The sequence below is a fragment of the Mustela nigripes genome, chromosome 14 (assembly GCF_022355385.1).
Source record: "Mustela nigripes isolate SB6536 chromosome 14, MUSNIG.SB6536, whole genome shotgun sequence".
Lineage (NCBI taxonomy): Eukaryota > Metazoa > Chordata > Mammalia > Carnivora > Mustelidae > Mustela > Mustela nigripes.
Window position 1 is genome coordinate 10,496,989 of NC_081570.1, and position 13,072 is coordinate 10,510,060.

General features: G+C 53.4%; 1 protein-coding gene and 1 long non-coding RNA gene across 6 annotated transcripts in view; one reads left to right on the forward strand and one right to left on the reverse strand.

Annotated features, from left to right (window-relative positions):
* Positions 1-892: 892 nt before the first annotated feature.
* LOC132001501 (uncharacterized) lies at positions 893-9,849 on the reverse strand. Of its 4 annotated transcripts, none has more exons than XR_009399628.1 (5): positions 9,072-9,849; positions 5,227-5,371; positions 4,551-4,746; positions 3,844-4,045; positions 893-3,591 (listed from the first exon to the last, which is right to left on the reverse strand). It is a non-coding gene; the product is annotated as an uncharacterized LOC132001501 (long non-coding RNA). The 4 variants fall into 4 exon arrangements; XR_009399630.1 differs by adding an exon at positions 7,952-8,068 and having other exon boundaries at positions 4,551-5,371; XR_009399629.1 differs by having other exon boundaries at positions 3,955-4,045; positions 4,551-5,371.
* A 599-nt stretch (positions 9,850-10,448) lies between these two features.
* Positions 10,449-13,072, forward strand: part of TMEM51 (transmembrane protein 51) — a 56,063-nt gene continuing 53,439 nt past the window's right edge. The window contains exon 1 of one of the 2 annotated variants that reach the window (XM_059376194.1): positions 10,449-10,724. The gene's annotated coding sequence lies outside the window, so the exon portion shown is untranslated. The remainder of the gene's footprint in view (positions 10,725-13,072) is intronic. The other variant, XM_059376193.1, reaches the window with a different exon arrangement.

A 13,072-nucleotide genomic window follows, 5' to 3' on the forward strand; every position in this document is an offset into this window, starting at 1 on the left:
CTGCCCCTCGCTAGTTGTTGACTTTGGACAAACACTTCATCTCAGCCCCACTTCCAATTTGTGGTTGGAATGAGAGAACGCACGTGGAGAGCTTAGCACAGCCCCTGGCGTGCAGAAAGAGGATGGAGGGGGACGTCTTGAATTAACTGATGCGTTTTTCATTTCCAGTTTTTGTTACTGCTTCAAGATCCTCTCCACCCCCAAAATTCAGGCAGCTGTTATCATCTGCCTCCAGGAAGGGATGGCACAACGATAAAAAGAACCCAATAGTCTTGGCTTTGGATTTGGAAAGCCTAGGACATCAGGGGAAATAGAAAGGACTGGTGTGTTTAGATAATAGCCTGGGGCAGGGGGCGGGCAGGGCGGGGAGAGGCACTGTTGCTGGACCTACAAGGCTTCCTGCCTCTTAGCGCAGACAAAGGTTCCCAGATCTGGAGGAGGAGGGTGTAGTTTGAAAGGAAGGGAAACTGAGAATGAGGGCTCCGGGCTGTGTCCCATTGTGTTCCTTTTCCGTGTGGAGCCTGGGAGGACAGCAAGACCCCGGGGCTGAATGGCCATTTGATAGATGAAGGCAGATGAGTCTGAGACAGAGCACCATAGTCATAGCATTTTTCTGTCCCCCAGCAAGGAGCAGGAGAGAAATGGGCCCCTGGGACCCACAAGTGACACAGAAATAGGAAAGAGTGAGGTTGCCAACTCAAGAAACTATGTGGGCTGGGCAGATTTTGCAAATGAGTGAAGCAGGCCCCGTGTAATAGGGAATGGTGGGGACCGTGGCAAGCCAACAGTGAGCATGACAAGACATGAACATCTTTATTATTTTTTTTTTATAAAACATGAAAATATTTTTTACAAGACACGAAAATCTTGTTTTTCTTTCAAATATCTAGATTCTTCTGTGAAAATTCCCATTTCAAATATTGGCGACTGACCTTTTATAATGCTATATGGGACAAATGAACATATCTGTGGATGACACGTGAGTCAGAGGTTACCAGGTAGTGACTTGTCCTGCTAGATTTCCCTCAGGCTCAGCATGGACTTGCCAGGACCAACAGCCGTGCAGCCAATGTGGGAACAGGAATGGATGGCATCTGCTCCAGATGTGCCCCTAGGAGGCTTTAGCATGACACAGGCTTCAGAATTTAGATGCAACCCCAGCAGGGGCAGCAGGGCGGGGGTTGGGGGGGGACATTTCTGCCACCTGGCAGAATAGGGGCTCCTAAGATAAATCAAGCTGAGTCATGGAAACATAGTTCCATTTCCTGCCAGCTCGAGTTTGTAGTCTGTCTCTCACCTCTTCTAGTGATCTGGGGAATTTAACTGTTTTTATGCTGCACATGTTTTGGGGGAATTCTTTCTTCTCTTTTGTCCCTACGTATTTATTTTCTTCAGGTTCAAATCTTTGGGTTTTTGTTTTTGTTTTATTTGACAGACAGAGATCACAAGTAGGCAGAGAGGCAGGCAGAGAGAGAGAGAGAGAGAGGAGGAAGCAGGCTCCCAGGGAGCTCGATGCGGGGCTCCATCCCAGGACCCCGAGATCATGACCTGAGCCGAAGGCAGAGGCTCAAGCTACTGAGCCACCCAGGCGCCCCTCAAATCTTTGTTTTGAAATAATAACAGATTCACAGGAAATTGCACACACACACACACACACACACACACGCATCGCAGGGAGGACTTGTGCATCCTTCCCTCAGTCTTTCCTGCAATATTGTAGCTGGGAAATTGACATTGAAATTGACATTGGTACAACCCACAGAGTTTATTTGGATTTCCCGTCTATGTATATTCATGTCTGTGTGTGTCTGTGTGTAGGGCTATGTAGTTCTATCATGTGTCTAGATTCATGTGACCGAACCCTCCCCCTCAGTATTCAGAACAGTTCCGTTCCCACAAGCTCCCTCGTGCTGCTCCGTGGAAGCCACGCCCAGGCTGGCACAGCCACAACCCCTGGCAATGTTCTTCATCTCCATAATTTGGTGGTTTCCAGAATATTCTATGAATGCAGTCATACAGTATGGGACCTTACGAGATTGGGTTTTTAAACTCAGCCTGGTTCCCTTGAAAGCCATCCAGACTACCTCATACCTGGAGGATCTGTTCCTCTTTATTTCTGCGTGGTATTTTACTACCGTGTGGCCATACCACGGTTTAGCCACTCACCCATCGAAGGACATGAAGGTTACTTCCAGTATTGGGCTTTCATGAATCCTTATGTTTTTATAAAATTAGTTCAGAAAATGCCAGCCAGTGGCATCCATGTTCTGAGTTTGGACATGGTGCGATATTTTCCGTGATCCCCAGTCATGGAGGTGGGCATAGCCTTTTTCATTTGAACCCTGCCAAAGCCCTGGGAGGGAGGCAGGCCAGAGATTCAGTCAGCCAGTCAACACATTCTTTGTACTACACTTTCTATGTACTAGTACTAGTACTATGTACTAGTCTAGATACTGGGGATACAGGAGTGAACAAAACAGACTCAAATCCTTTTCTCGTTGGTTATCCCCAATACCCATCGGGAAAAACTGAAGCTCAGAGAGGCTATATAATTTGCTTAAGGGCAGGGGGTAAATCCTCCCTCACCCCAGGGACACTGGACAGTGTCTGGAGTCATTTTTGGTTGTCAGCGCTTGAGAGGGGTGTTGCTACGGGCATCTAGTGAGTAGAGGTTGAGGGAAGCTGCGAACCACCCTATGGTGCTCAGGGCAGCCCCCACGACAAAGACTTATCCCATCCAGATGTCACTAGTGCCAAGGTTGTAAAACTCTGGTGTAAAGAGGCCTAAGAGTCATGGACAAAGACAGAAACTCCCCAGACAGCACAGTGTAATATAGAACTTCCACCCCAGGAGACACAATTATTTGCATGACCAGTATGGGGAAGGTAGCACCTTGTTGGTCGGGGGCTGGCTGATAGAGGGTCACTATGAAGCAAGTACAAAGCACTGTCACCTCCACTACATCAATACTGGGTGGCTTTTCTGCAGGGGATGAGGGCACAGGGGGAGCTGGGATGGTAGAAGACAGAGCCTGGCAGGCTGCCTGGAAGAAGACGCAAAGCATGCGGGAGCATTGCTCCTCTGCCCCATGCTCTCTTCCTCTGCTTCTCTTGAAGAACCTTATTAACCTCCTTCATGCAGAAACGTACAGGAGAGCAGAGCTGAATGTGCAAAGCCTTTTTAGAAACAGCTGGGAAGCAGGCAGGATGCTCCGTCCACATTGCAGAGTATGCAAGAAACGTAACCTCAGTTCTTAGAACTAGGCTTCATTTCTATTCAAGTCCCCATTTTGCTGGGTGGAAGAAAAAAATCACGATTAATCAGGGTCTCCCTACCACTTTTTCTGGGTTGTGTCTGTCTGTCTGTCTTTCTTTCTTCCTTTTTTTTTTTTTTTTTTTTTTTTTGGTGAAGGGAGTTCACAAAGTGCCAAGACTTGGGCAGGGCCCAGCAGCAATCTGGTGTTCTCTGGCACCTGCCAACATGGCCTCATTTCTGTCTTCCGGATGGCAGACGTGCCCTCCTCGCCTCCTGGACGCCCTCTCTTCGCCCAGCTTCTCCCTCTTTCTTCTCTCAGCTTCTTCTGCCCTCCTCTGAGGCATACAGGGGACATTGGTATGGTCAGGCAAATTGCTGCAGGGCTGACACCTCCCATGCGACCATCCCCTCCCGTACCATCCTGGGTGGGGGCAGACACTCTCTGGGGCTCCCCCCTGCCCACACCCACTCTCAGACTGGCACGGGGCCATTGCACTGGCCACCACTCACCTCCCTGGAGATCCACATCATTGTACCTCTTTCCCCTCTCCTCTTCCCCTCTGCAGGGACCCCCCGCTCAGAAATACCTGATGGTAACTGGGTCTGGCCAAGTCTTGTTTAGCCCCAGACCTTTTGTTAGTGACATAGATTTTATGCCCAGGGCTCCCACTTTTGAAACTCAGAGCTCAGGTTCTTACAACCCCAAAGTCTTGATTCTTCAAAGTCAAAAACGTTATCTCTGCTTTTCTGCTGAATCTGGTTTACTCCTGAAATAAGAAGATCCACCGGCTGAAAGAGTAAAAGGGAAAGGGGGGAAAAAAACAAAAACAAAAAACCTTTCATCACTATCATGAAGTATTAGTTCACCCCAACAGTGTGTGTGGAATGAACGGAAGACACCATCATTCATGCTCCTTCTTTGGGCCCTTCCCAGCCAGGAGAAGCTGAATGTCTGTCCCCAAGTTCATCTCCCATCCTCCAAACCTGGATCAGAAGTCCCTAAGAGCATCGCAAGCTGCACTAGCAGGAGAGCTAGGGTAGAGGAGCGTGTGTGTGCCCGGACCGCGTCAGCCTGCGTTCCCAGCCACACGTCACCACCCACCGGCCAAGCGAGCTTGATCAAGTCACTTAACCTCTCTGGGGCTCAGTTTCCTCGCCTGTAAAAGGGGAGTGTAACTCCTCCTCCCAGTGGTTATGAGGGTGATTAATAAAGCAGAAATTGTAAACCGTGTAGAAGACTGTCCAGCACGTAGTCAGCGAGGTCGGAGGGCTGACTGCTGTTATTGTCACTCACCTAGCCTGGAAGTGAATGGGTTTCCTGGAATCCAAGTCACATGGGGCCCCGGTGTTTGCTGCCGGGGGTTTCAATGCAGTCGCTTCACCAGGAGAGGATCAGGACGCCTATGCCCGGCCTCTGGCACTTCTCCCAGCCGCTGGCAAGAGCCTCAGAGGGTTTCTCTCAAGAGCCTTTCATTGCAAGAAATGGAAACCTACCAAACTAGTTTAAGTAAGAAAGGAAACTCATTGGAAAAACCGGAATGCTGCTCAGGACTAAGAAGGAAGGAAGGCGGACAGCAAACCAGGGAGCTTCCCTCTTGAGTTCTCTCTGCAGCCGGCTTCCTGCCTCAGTGGAACCTGGCGGGCTCCCTGCACCTGGGGTGGGGGCGGGGCACCTAGAGGTGCCTGCTGGGTGCACCAGGCTCTTCCTCCTATTGGCAGAGCCTCCATCTGATTTGGATATCTGTGCCAACGCCAGGGACTCCTGAGGGTCTATACCAGTCACGGGTTTTGGTCATGGGTTTTGGAATGAGCATGTGACCCGGTTCCAACAAGGGAGCTATGAAGGAAGCTTACGGGGAGCTTCTGGGAAACATTTGATCCCTGATGGAAAAGGGACCACGGAAGAGTGACAGGGCCTGGAGCCCGAGGGAGCCATGAGTAACAAGGCTGGGCACATCAGAGGGTCCCACCTGGTCACGAAGGCCTATGTCAGACTCGATGCTGCGGTCCGCAGGGAACCGTGGCTCAGGTCTCTGTGTCACAACGCTGACTGTGTGGCATGGAGAATGCATTCCAGGGGGACAGCCTGGAAGCAGGACACCAGTTAGGAAGCACCTGGATGAATACAGATGGGACATACAGGAAGGTTCTAGGGGATGAGACACCGAAGAACAGGGGCGATGAGTAGAGACACTTGCTGGTTCTCTGAGCTCAGAGGCCTCAAAAACTGTACCCTAAAGTCAGGAGGTCCTCACTAGCTCCATTCTGGGCTGCCTGACTCATCTGCACGGGCCCAGTTACAATGGTAACTGAGGAAGAGACACCGTTTCTGAAGCATTTTTTGGGAAATTGGATCAAAATGGTTTCATCTAAACCAACAGTCCAAAACTACCCGGTTTCACTTTGCAGTGTATGAACACAACTTCTCTGCCACCCAGACCTGATGTAACCTTCCAAGAGGCTGGGCCAGTCTGTCACGCGTGAAACCTACATGTGGGCACAGCCCTTCCCGGTGACTAATGGGAACTCCTCCAGATGAGGGACATGGATCAAGCACGTACGGATGTGATTCCTGCTGACTCGGGCAACAGTCACACCGTGGAGACATTGCTCAGCTTCTCAAAGGTTTAGAAGGGAGCCCTCGTCAAGAGCGAGTGGGAAGAGGGGGTCACCTACTCAGGACAGAGCCAAAGAGTGGCAGATGGGGGAAGACACAGGGGGCAAGGGAGGGTGTGCTCCTGGGGGGACAATACCCATGGCTTCTGGTCTTCTTTTTTTTTTTTTCTTTGCACATACGCACACTGCTTTCTGATTTCTTTCTTTCTTTTTTTTTTAATATTTTTTCAAAGATTTTATTTATTTATTTGACAGACAGAGATCACAAGGAGGCAGAAAGGCAGGCAGAGTTGGGGGGTAAGCAGGCTCCCTGCTGAGCAGAGAGCCTGATGTGGGGCTCGATCCCAGGACACTGAGATCATGACCTGAGCCGAAAGCAGAGGCTTTAACCCACTGAGCCACCCAGGCACCCCTCACTTTCACTTTCTATGCACAAGCAAATACATGTGTATCTATGTCTGAAAAAAACCACTTGGGTGGCATCATAATACCCAGTCTTTGCCTTTCTCAATTCATGATACATCTTGGTTCTTCTTCCCTGTCTGCTCTGTCTCCTTTTTTGTGACCACATAGCCTCCCCGCACAAGCCTGCACCGTGACTTAGCTAGCTTCTGCCGGCAGCGTTCAGCATTTTCCCTGTTCTAAATAATCAACAGTGAAAATCCTTGAACACATGCACCTGTGTGAGTTCCACATGGTGACCTGTTCCTCCCAGTCAGTTTCCAGCTTCACTTCCTGAGAGACCGAGGTCAATCACCAAGCAGAGACTGTCTAATACTTCAAGTTAGTTACTTAGTTACTTAGTTACTCAGCCAGTGCGAATACAAATGTTTGCCAGGAGAAGGCTCAGAGCAACATCCTCCCCTCTTAGAACCTAGACCCCCAGAAACGGTCAGGCTAACATGCCAAGTGACCCGTGCTCAGACAACACTGGGCCATTGACAAGGCCCGCAGCCACATCCTGTCTCACCTGACTCTGGCTCAGAGAGGATGAGACATCTATCCGGGGTCACACAGCTCATAAGCAGCAGAGGACTCAGAAAGGAGAGACTGATCTGAAGAACTCTTGCCTTCTTTCTAAACCCATGGTGCAGGCTGTATCACGGTGACTCTCAGAGAAGAGACGTAGGGTGGACGCTTAGCTGAGAAGGTAGGTGACGCAAATATCTGTCTACAGGCTGAATTTGCCTTCCCTGCGGGTTTCCTAGAGCTCCTGGGACCAATGACCATAAACTTCAGGGCTTAGAACAACGCAGATTCATCAGCTTACAGTTCTAGAGGTCAGAAGTCCAACCAGTCTCTGTCTCAGGAGGCTTGAACTAAGGAGTCAGCAAAGCTATGCTCCTTCTGGAAGGCCTAGGGGAGAATCCATCAGTGACCTTTTCCAGGTTCTAGGGGCTCCCCCCGATGCTTGGCTCATGGCCCCTTACAGGAACCACATCGCTCTGCCCTCTGCTTCCACCATCATAACTTTGACCCTCCTGCCTCCCTCTTAGAAGTATGCTGGATCATCCACAATGATTCAGGATGACTGCCCCATCCCAAGGGCCTTCTCTGAAACGCATCTTCAAAGTCTTTTTTTACCATGTCACGTAACACCTTCACCAGGTCTGGGGATTAGAATATGAACATCTTTCAGCAGCCATTGTTCTGCCTATCTCGTGCGGTTCCTGGCATAGTGGTTAAGAGCAAGCACATATGTCAGATCAAATCCTGGCCCTACCGTCTTCCGGCAGATGGAAGTGTGTAATTTCTCTGAGTCTCAGCTAGCCCGACCTGAAACACTGAAATAATAGAATTTTCCTTCCAAGGCTGTTGGGAAGATTAAACAAAATAATACAAAGTTTACAGAGCCCTTGAAATACCGTGCTCAGTAAATGAGAACTGTCATCTCCCCTGCTGCCTCTTATAGTAACAGGTAACAGAAATTCCACCATTTGAGATTTACTTCTTTGGCTCTTTCCCCAAGGACACAGACACATCTCGGGCCCTTGTGAGCTGACAGAGAAGTTGGCCATTAAATGAAGTCAGGCTCTTCAATAGGACTTAGAGAACCAGGGAAGAATCAGAGAAACATACCATGGTGGAGGGAGAGGGAGAAACACACTGCCTCTGTCCATTTCCAGTTTTGCCTGTGGCTCCACTTCGGATGGGAATTTCTCCAGCCTCTTCCCAGATTAGCCAGGGCGAGCCTGCCTAAAGGGAACACTCTGAAGATGATTTGCTGAGATAGACGAGACCTGCCCAGTTAGGCTTGTGGCAGAGCTGGGTGGATCTGGAGTTGGATCTTGGCATGGAAAAATACTGAAGCTCTTTGCCTCCAGGTGGGAGCTAGAGCCGCTGTCTGAAATGATTATCCCCAGTCCGGGCCTCTCTGAAGTTGGTCTTGCAGAGTGAAAGGAAAGCCAGATTCTGGGTCTTATCTGAGAGCTACATGACTGTTTCTCATCAACCATTTAGAGACTGGAAGGTTCCCAAATTCGGTGTCTAAACGTTGTAATGGAATACACACAGCTCTCCAACGTGAACTTGTTTAGTCACCTGCCTGCCAAACAGTTCTCCCCCTTCAATAAGATAATGTTACTCTTTGGGGCTTTCATTTAACCAACAAGTATTTATGAAGCACCTGCAGGGAGCCAGGAGAAGGGGTCCCTAACCTCAAGGAGAGCAGGAGGCAGACTTGTAAAAAATTATGTCACTGTGTAGAGTGAGATAAAAGTGACTTCCCTTCCTGAAAGAGAGGGAGAAGCAGGGAACCTTGTCTCGGGGGAGAGAGTAGATGCAGAGCGAAAAGGAATTCTTCCAAAGATGGGACAGCACAGGCCCTGGAGCCAACCAATTGGGGTCTAATTGCTGATACTTCCCGGCCGTATGACCTTGGGCAAATGATGACCTCACTTCCCAAAGCCTCAGCTTTCTCTTGTATTAAGTGGGTGTAGCCAAAGAACATCCCTGGGGTTTTTGTTTTATAAGGATTCAATGGGCTGGGAAGTGAGTAGCAACCTGATGATGGGTCCATTGCCAGGATGTGAGGAATAAGCTGTTATTGTTATATTCATGAAGACTCATCCCTGTTTCCCTCAATGCTTTCCTCATCCCCAAATCACAGGTCAGCCCCAAATTTGCCTATCTGTGGACACCAAGTTAAAAAGCAACAGTGGGAGGAAACACCCACGTGGGATGACATGGGTATACATACCTTTGGATGATGTGTACCCATGAACTTGGCAGTTCGGCAGTGAACTTGACTGCGGTCCCACCAGGGTGTCTAATTTCTGTCCCGGACACAGCAGATTCCCAGTAGGAGGCGCCTTCTGTCGTCAGCTGGATTGTCTGACACCCGGCCAGCCGCCTATTGGCTTTTCTCAGGATTTGAACTTCAAAGAACTGCAGGGGGGCGTGGCGGGGGGGGGGCGGGGGGGGTGGAGATGGGGATCCCTGACCAGGCTTCTCTTGCAACTCAAAACAATCCAAGACTGGGGGAGGCTGCGGGCTGTTTTTCCCTCTAGGTTTAGAATTCAGGTTTTCTGTGGTCTGGCAGAGATCAGATTCATTTGGGCGCCAGAGAGGCATGGTTCCAGGGCAAAACTCTGGGGTGGGGGGCACTGGTAGAGCCGCCGTCGATGAGAGGCACCCTCACCAGTTCGGCTTTACCCTCCCCAGAGCCAGGCCTCAGGCAGTAGCTCTGGGGCTCTAAGCAGAGGTGGGCCACCCCTCCCGCAACCTGGCGGTCAGGACGACGACAGCCGGTGTTTCTTTGGGAAAGTTCTCCGGAAAGCCGGGAATGAAAGCACCCAGTAGGCAGGATTCTCTGGACAGGGCCTCCGCATCCCGATGCTTGCAGGAGCGGGCCCCCGAAATGGGCTCCACCCGTGCGGTACGACCGGGAATCCGCAGGGGGCGCTCAGGGGACCAGGGAGGGACCGAGGGGTGGGGGTGGGGCGCCCGGCCGAGGGCAGGAGCAGACTTGCTTTAAAAAAAAAAAAAAAAAAACACCTGCTTCCTCCTTTCCTACCTCCACCCCTCAGTCACCTCGCAAACCACCAGCCCTGGGCGGTGCAGGCGGGTCCCAGCGCCGCGAACGCGCCCAAGGGTGAGGGGGGAGGCGGTGGCCTCCCCAGAAAGTGGGGTGAGAGGCGGGCGCACCGCTCCGCCAGGTGAGCGCCCGGCCAGGTAAAGGCGCGGCAGCTGTGTCCGCAGTGTTGTTCTGCACGCTCGCGCCTGAGATGAGAGTGCGGTCTGGGGAGGGAGGGACGGTCTCCCAGCTCAACTTAACATTTCAATAACCTGGACTCCTGGGCCAAGTCGCCGTCCCCCATTCCACCGCCACCTCCAACTCCGCGGCCCGGGGGTGGGGATGTCTCGGCTCTGTTCCATTCCCCCATCCCTGCTTAGCCAACTCGGAGTGGCGGGGGTCGGGCGAGGGCCCAGCATCCCCCCACCCGCTAATCCGACAAGAGAGAGCGGGTCCCTTCCGCCCGCAGCTCGGGTCCGCGCCCCAGTCCTGGGGGTGGCGCTGAGCTCGCCGAGGGAGGGTCGACTGGTGGGCGGCGCCTCTCCGGGCTGGAGGCCGCTCCGGGCCGGCGCCGCCCTCTGTCTCTCGCGGTCCCTCCCTCCTGCACGCCGGCGCTCGGAGCCAGAGCTTCCTGCGTCCCCATCCCGGTCCCGGAGCGGGTGGTGCGCCTTCTCCGCCGCCGCCTCCCTCGACCGAGACCCCCACCCCGAACCTCCGGCCCTGCGATCACAGCGCCCCGAAGGAGGAAGCCCGTGGTGGGGGTGGGGGGTACCGGGTCGTGGAGTCCCCGGTCCCCGGCCGCCCGACCGTGACGGAGCTGGACCCGCAGCCGCCCGGGTGAGTCTGCGCCGCCGCGCCCTCCGTCCCGCGGACTGTTGGCAGGGCGGTGGAGGGAGTCGAGGGCTGTCGGGGTCTGTTTGTCCGCCCGTCTGGGAGCTTCCTGTCCCGGGTCCGCCGCCGGGAGGACTCTGAACCCGCACCCACTGGAGCCGCGCCCCGCCAGTGCGGGACACCCCGCGTCCCCGGCAGCGCGCTGACCTCGGCGCGGGGAAGGCAGCCAGCCTCCGGGGCCCTCTGTTGGCGAGGTCAGGTGCCATTCGCCAGGCGGGTTTCGAACCCTTGGCCTCGACCGAGAGGCACCTTCCACCGGTGCCTGGAGCAGAACTTCCCAGTAAGTCCCCGGAAACCACCCTGGCGCTGCCCAGTCGATCCCTCGTCCCCCAACCCTAACTCTTTTCTGGAAACCGAGGCTTTGGGGAATTTAGATTCGAGTGTATGTTTAACGTGCCAGAGGCAAAAAGAAAACAAACAAACAAAAAACGGTAAGAAGTCGGGCGTGAGCAAAGTAGGGAGACACAGTTTCTTCCCTGTGAAACAGGCGTGATAACCTCCTGGGATGAGGCGGGGCGCTCGAGCCGAGCCCATAGCCAGAGCTTGAAATCCGTTTCAGATCTCCTGTCTGCGTCCCCATGGGAGGCGTGTGGCCTGGGAGTGCCAAATTGCAAGGGATGGTCACTTACAGAAAGTAAGTTTTCCTAACCAGGGCGTGGGGGAAACAGGAAACCTGGATGTCCGTACGGTTCCCCAGCCCTGTCTGGGCCCTCCCTGGCCGGTAGCAGCTTGTGTGGCCCGGGCCAGATCCCTGCTAGCAGTGCGGGTGGTCGGGAAGCCGGGAACCCCCGCACGGCTGGAGCGTAGCGGGCAGAGCCTGGGTGGGCGGGGCCGGAGCAGCGGGGGCGGAGTCGGAGCCCGAGCGGCTGGAGAGGGGTTTCCCTCTGGTGCTGGCTTTTGGCTTTTGATCGACGTGGTGGTGGTCTTCGAGTATGGCTTCTCTAGTGGAAGATCGCCTCTGGGACCTGTGCGCGGCTTTCACACTTTGGAGATTTGTCACACTAGGATCTTGTCCTAAGTTTATAGGAATGAATGGAATTGGGCAGGAGCCCCTCTTCCTCCACATGCTTCCCTCCGCAGCTTGCCAGAGGTACTGCCCAGACTGGGACAAAAGGCAGAAGAGAGGGAGGGGAGGAGGCTGGTGGCGCATCTCTTCTGGGGGGTGGTTGGATGATAGGGCCTCCTGGGCATCAAGCAGGGCCAGGCCTGCCCCAGGGATACAGGGCCTTGGGGACCTCAAGAATTCCCAGCATCTTGCATGGTATATGACAAGTGTTCCTCGGAGGTGGTGATACAGTCAGGCCCCAGCACTGGCTGGCTTCATGACCCGCCTCACTGAGCCTCCAGTTTCTTCCTCTGTAGGAAGGGAGTGATAATCTTCTCGGTGGGACCTTGACGCCTAGCAGGAAGCTCTGTTACAGGGCTTAGGGGAGAACAGGAGAGAGAAGATAACTCGGGCTGAGGTGCGCCAGGAGGTCCCGCAAGGAAAAGGATGTTGGAATATGCAGCAGTGTATTGGAGCCCCTCGTGGAGGGGGAGGAAGGGTGTCTGGGCTGAGGAACAGCACAAGCAAAGGCACGGAGGTACAAAGGTACACACCCAGAGTATGGTGGGCCTGGCAGGGAGTGCGCTCAGGCAGTGGCAGATGGTTTGTGGGAAGGTGGGGAAAGTAAAGGGAATGGAGGGTCTAGAATGGGGGCTGGTCACGTGGGGCTTTATCATGTGGATGTTGACTGAGTGCCTTCCAAGGGCCGGGCCGTGTTCTAGGTGCTCAGGATGGATCATTGGACAAGAAAGACAAAGACACAGATTCCTTTCAAGTTCTTTAAGGAGGGGAGTCATTTGATCCTGTTGGTATGTGAGGAAGATAATTCTGTCTGTGTGGATGTCAGATGAGACTTTGGGAAAGGCTGCTGGGAGAGAGGAGGCTGGTCGGCGGGCGGGAGGCAGTGGGAATGAAAGGGCGGGGGCAGGCTGGAGTGGAGCCCCGCGCAGGAGGCAGAGATTACCATGTGGTCTTCACACGTGACCACTGCCCAAGGGTGAGGTTTGTGGATTTGGTGTGAGGCCCAAACTGCCAGCCTGTCTTCCGACAGAGAGCGCGGGCAAATGCCTGGGAACTTGGCAGGGCCCAAGCCCCTCCAGCTCTGGCTTTCCTGCTCCCTGACTCCAGAAGGCACACAACCTAGGAGTTTCTGTGTGAGGAAGGGCAAAGCTGGACACAGAGCCAGCAGCCCATCTCCTGGGCAACCTGCCTCCTTTAGGGCTCCTGTTTTCCTGGGTCACCGTTCTGG